The 6,000-nt window shown below is 50.1% G+C and overlaps 1 protein-coding gene across 1 annotated transcript in view; it reads left to right on the top strand.

Annotated features, from left to right (window-relative positions):
- The window catches only part of LOC135821739 (leucine-rich repeat-containing protein 15-like), a 120,944-nt gene that overhangs the window by 36,790 nt on the left and 78,154 nt on the right, over nucleotides 1–6,000 (top strand). The window lies entirely within an intron of this gene.

Here is a 6,000-nt window from a genome sequence, read left to right as displayed (position 1 = left end):
AGCCTGCAGCACAGTCAGGGTGCTAACGTGGATCACCATTCTTTCCGCACGGCATCCATTGGATGGCGATTCCAAGCAACCCGCTACCTACATGTATACTACCGGTGGTGATGACGAAGCTGATGAGGACGACGACACGCAGGCTGCTGACCAAGACAAGGAGGGTATTCCCCAAGACCAGCAGCGTTTGATTTTTGCCGGCGCGTAGTTGGCAGACGGCCCAACCCTGAGTGACTACAACGTTCAGCAGGAGTCCACTATCCACTTGGTACTTCGTCTCCGTGGTGGAATGCAGAATTTCGTCAACACTCTTCCTGGCTAGACCATCACTCTTTACGTCGCGCAAAGCGATGCTATCGACAATGTGAAGACCATGATTCAAGACGAGGAGGGAGGTCATTTGTCCGACCACGAGCTAGCCGCTCTGAGTGACCGGCTCAGCCAAGATGAAGATAACACCTGGCTTGCCCTCCGCCATAGCTCCAGCCGCCGCCGTGGTTACTAACGCTGATTCCAGGTATGGCATTTTCTTTCCTGTCTTCCTTCAGTCTCCCTGTTCTCTTCAGTCTTCCTTTATGCGAGTGTGTGAATCCAGTTTAGTTTGGTAGGCGTCTGATCATGGTGAGCCACGGCTTACCCAGCTAACGTGGGACAATGTGTGTGACAACACCCCTTATAGTTATAGTGTATTCAGTTCGGTTTTTGAACTGCGATGATCCTGGCGGGTTGTGCCAGCGTTGTGCAGGAAGAGTGCTGTGGTTTTTCAGGTCCTATTTGGAGGACAGTTCTTTCCCCTTTTGACCCCGTGAGATCGTGTGAACCTGGTGTGCTTCTACTTTATGATTTGCTATCAGTTCATTTCTTCTGTCTACTCTAAACGTTATCATTTCCGATATAATTTGCCATCTTCCGGTTGACGCTGTGTTCGTAACACTTCACTAATTTTGTGAAAATCACGAGGGCGTGGTTATCTGTAGGAAGGGAGGGTGTAGTATCCCTGCCCGACCAATACGGAAGCAGTACGGAACTAATACGGAACGACCTTATGTTGTATCTCCGCATATAAGCGTACGGCGCCTGCTGCATAAAAGCAGCTGCGTTTTTCTGTTTTAATAAGATTAGATTAGATAGCAACGAAAGCTAACTCGAAAAAGAAGTAGGCAACCTCTAGGTGAGCACCGGAGAGAAAGTTATCTATTTTGCCGCTTCTTCTTTCACTAATAATTATATCTCAGGTGTGTACCTGAAAGTAGAATAAAAGTAATTCTTGTTGATTTCACCGCGCCTACCACTCGGCTACCCATTACACTATGACCATCCGTCTGCTATGGATGAACATGGCCACTGCAGATAGCCATGAGCGGCTACTTTGACCAGGGCAAAAAAGCATCTCGTAGGTGGCCAAAGTTGTTGCTTGCCACAAATCTGGTTTCTCAGCTGAATAAGCCGGTTGTGATCACCAGCACCATTGAAGACCTTTCCAGGTGGCGGAGTAACATGATATGAACCAGGGGAGCTGGGTTAGAGTCCCGTACTGACCATGCGGAACAAGGGACCTTTAGCAAGCATTACAACGTCAACGTGAAGGGGAACTGGGTTAGAGTCCCGTCCTGACCATGCAAAACTCACTCATGTTTGTCGAGCTTGGAGGGTCTACTCATCATGATCGCAATGAGTGGGTTTTAGCCAAGTACGTGCGATACGGAGAATAGCACCCTAAATCGCGCTTTTTTTTCCTTTTTCGATTAATCTCATATTTTGGCATAACCATTACTATTACATGACACAGAACGGGATCGAGGGTAATCCAAGTGTCAGAAAGGGCTTGTTCAAGACAACGGAGGAATGCTCTTCCCGTTAGCGTCAGAACTGAGGGTGAAAAGCGGACTTTCCAGACTCTCACACGTGTACTAGATAGATCTAGAGGTGATTGCAGCGGAGCAATAACTCGCTCAGCTACTTTCACATACTGGTCAATCTCTCTCTCTCTCTCTCTCTCTCTCTCTCTCTCTCTCTCTCCCTCTCTCTCTCTCCCTCTCTCTCTCCCCCTCCCCCCCCCCCCCTCCCCCCTCTCTCACACACTCCCCCCCCCCTCTCTCTCACTCTCTCACTCTCTCTCTCTCTCTCACTCATTTTCTCCCTTTCTTCATTTGTTCTCTCTCTCATAATATCAGGAGTACATACCCCCCCCCCCCCCCCCAGAGTGTGCAACGCCGATCCAGTTCTGCATAGGGTCTTGGTGGAGCGGAATCGGATCTTCTGTGTAACAGTCCAACTAACTTCAGTAGTCATTCTTGGAATAAGCAATGATCCTTGCCTTAATGCGTTCTTATATACATGAACAAGCAATGATGGACATAACACCTAACAGCAGCAGCGTGATAATAGCAGGTGATAAGTGTATCCTATTCCTAGTGTTAGTAGTAACAGTGAATCTGTTACACCATTCCCCCCTCTCAACTGTCAGAACAGTACCAATTCGAAGGAACAGTTATGGTAACTAATGATCATGCATGGATATGTGGAATGCATGGTAGCCAAAAACAACACTGATGAACTCAAGATCCAGTGCATGTCCTCTGCAAATAACGCCTGGCTGGCAGGGAAGCACTATCCTAATCATGCAGAATGCTACATTTCTATTGCAACATGTAGAAACTAGCAATACAACTGTGGCTGCCAATTAAATAGCGATTTTATGAAAAACGGTCCAGGTAGGTTTTCAGCGGAATAATAGCGTTTCCTGCTTCATCCATCAAGTATTCCTCCGGCTCCCAGGTGGCATCTCGGTAGCCCTTCCATTTCACTAGGTACTGCGTGCGCCGTCCTCTCTTCTTGTGTGACAACACCTTTTCGACAATGTACCGCGTATGGCCATCCGCATCGGTTAGGGGTGGAGGTGCCGGCTGAGTACGGCCCGGTATCTCATTGCCATGGTACAGCTTGAGGGCAGCAATATTGAACACTGGATGGGCCCGAATGATTCTTGGAAGAGCTAATCTGTACGCATTCGGGGCCACTTTCTTCTGCACCTTGAATGGCCCATACCACTTGAGCCTTAATTTGTGTGAAGGCCTGTCTCATTCCTCGGGCGTCAGCAGGAAGTCCCTGAAGACCAACACCTCATCCCCCTCCTTCAGGGCGTCCTCCACCCGTCCTCGATCCGCATACAATGATTGCCGGGCCTGCGCCGCCACGATGGCATCCTGTGCCTCACGTAGTGCCTCTACGCGGCCATCCAGCCATGACAGCGGACCATTCGTTTCCATGCCAGCTCCAGCTTTCTGCTTCGTCAATAAGCTCGAGGGAGTAACTGGATGGCATCCATGGTTGAGGAAAAATGGCGTGTTACCTGTTGACGCTTGATCGGCATTGTTGATCGCAAACTCACATAGCGATAGGAGTTCATCCCAATTGTTTTGCCTATGGTTGACGAAAGCTCTTAGCGTATCCTCAATGGCACGGTTCACACGCTCAGTCATGCCATCGGTCTGCGGGTGGTTGGCCGTGCTCATTTTTAGCTCCACGCCAAGAATACTGAAAACCTCCTTGAAGAACGCCGACGTGAATCGCGGATCTCGATCACAAACTATCGTTTTGCTCAAGCCATGGGCAGCAAACACATGATCCACGTACAATCGGGCTGCCTCCTTAGAGTCAACAAGAACAGTCGTCGGGATCAGGTGCACATTCTTCGTCAGACGGTCCACAAAGGTTAGAATGGCGCTATGTCCTCGGCAGGTCAGCCTCAGTGCCATGATGAAATCCATGCTGATGTCTGTCCAGGGCTGTTCGGGGACTGGAAGGGACTGCAACAGTCCTGCCTTGGTCTGGCTACCCTTTACGCATTGGCACCGGTCGCAAGATTTAACGAAGTCCTTCACAGTACTTCTCATGCCTGGCCAATAGAAGTATCTGCTCAGCTTCAGGTAGGTCCTGTCTCTCCCCGGATGGCCGGCCGTCAGGCAATCATGATTCTGTTTGAGCAGTTGCAGCCGTACCGGACCGCGAGGAATGCAGAGGCGAGCATCGCCCGATGTTACTAGGTACAGCCGCCGGTCCACACTGTTCCAGACGTATCGCTCATGCATGGCGTCTTCGCTGCAAGCCTACAAGCGCTTGATTACTGGCGAAAGCTCTGGGTCACTATCATACCCTGCTGAGATCTGATTCGCAATTCCTTGATTCACATCCAGAGAGAACTCGATTCCATTCAGTTCCAAGTCTGGTCGACGTGACAACGGGTCTGCTATGTTACACTTCCCTGGCTTGTGATGTACCGTGTAGTCATAGTCGGCCAAGAATTCAATCCATCGAGCCTCTCTCTTGGTTAAGTTTGGTTTGGTCCTGAGGTAGACAACTCCCATGTTGTCGGTGTAGAGTTGAAAGTGGCGAAATAGGTAGACTCGCCAGCACTGCAGGGCGTACACTACAGCCAAAGTTTCTCGCTCGGCGGCCGTGTAATTCCGTTCGGCAGAAGACAGCTTTCGGCTCACGTAAGCCACAGGATGCCAGGACTGGTCCTCTGCTTGCTGCGTCAAGACTCCTGCCACAGCAAAGTCACTTGCGTCAGTCTCAACGCGGAAATCCTGACTGACGTTTGCTAGTCGCAACACTGGTGCATCCAGCAGAGCAGACTTCAATCGCTCAAATGCCTCCTGTCGAGTCTGATTCCACTCGAAGCGCACATGTTTCCCTGTCAGTTCCTCCAGGGGTTTGGAGATGGCCGAGAAATGGTTAATGAACCTTCGAAAGTAATTAGCGAATCCCAGAAACTGTCTTACGTGCGTGACCGTCGTCGGGACAGGTCAGTTATGCACGGCCTTGATCTTCTCTGGATCTGGAGAAATGCATTGGCCGTCTATCCGGTGCCCAAGAAACAGAACGTCCGTCCGGCCGAATTCACATTTAGACGGTTTGCAATGTAGCTCATTCCTCCTGAGGGCGTTTAAGATGGTTCTGAAATGATCGATGTGCTCCTCCCATGATTTGCTGAATATGAGGATATCGTCTAGAAACACCACAACGAATTTACGCAGGTATGGCTGGAGGACACTGTTCATCAAGGTTTGGAATGTTGCCGGGGCATTTGTTAGGCCGAAACCCATCACTGTGAACTGAAAATGACCGAATGGGGTATTTATTGCTGTCTTCGGAATATCTGTTTCTTCTATTCGAATCTAATTGTAACCGGACCTCAGATCTAGCTTGGTGAAATACGCACTGCCTTGGACGGTATCAAAGAGGTCGTCAATATTCGGTAGGCATGCCTTGTTCTTAATGGTTATGCGGTTTAGCTCACGCCAGTCGCATACCATTCGAAGTGTTCCATCCGCTTTCTTTACGAAGAACACAGGGGCTCCGTATGGGGATTTGCTGGGCTGGATGAATCCTCTACGGAGCAGCTCGGTGAGCTGAGCTTGAAGCTCATCCATCTCTGGTTTTGGTAAACGATATGCTGCACGAGATGGCGGTTTAGCTCCTTCTTCCGTTTTTATCTCGTGATCTGCGCCTCTTCTGGGTGGCAGCTTGTTTGGAAGCTCATCGGGAAAGACGTCCCCGAACTCCTTCAGCAGGTCCTTGAAATCCTTCTGATCCTCCCTACCCGGACTATCCACCGTCTGTGGCTCATCCGGATCTGCTGTCACATACGCTAGGATTCCTTCTGCGCCACCTCTCATTGCATGCCTAGCCTGCTTCCCTGAGATGAGGAACGTCTCGATCGGTGGGTTGGATTTGTCCGTGCCATCACTTTCACTCGGTTGACAGATGATGGATCCACCCTCCAGCTTGATTTCATTGGTACGAAAATTGATCTGTGGGTTCGTCTGGGTCAGCCATGGTTTGCCGAGGATCACGTCATACCGCTTCATAGGGAATACTAGGAACTGTTGGTGCTCGCTAAAGTCGCCGACTACGGTCTTCAAGCTGTCCGTTTTCGTAATAGGCTGTGAGCGGACCGATCCATCAGCAAGTGTGACGTTCAGGACGTCGCTACCG

The sequence above is a fragment of the Sycon ciliatum genome, chromosome 7 (genome assembly GCF_964019385.1).
Source record: "Sycon ciliatum chromosome 7, ocSycCili1.1, whole genome shotgun sequence".
In the NCBI taxonomy this organism is placed as follows: Eukaryota; Metazoa; Porifera; class Calcarea; order Leucosolenida; family Sycettidae; genus Sycon; species Sycon ciliatum.
Note: the sequence above shows the minus strand (reverse complement) of the source record. Positions and strands in the feature narration are given on the sequence as shown.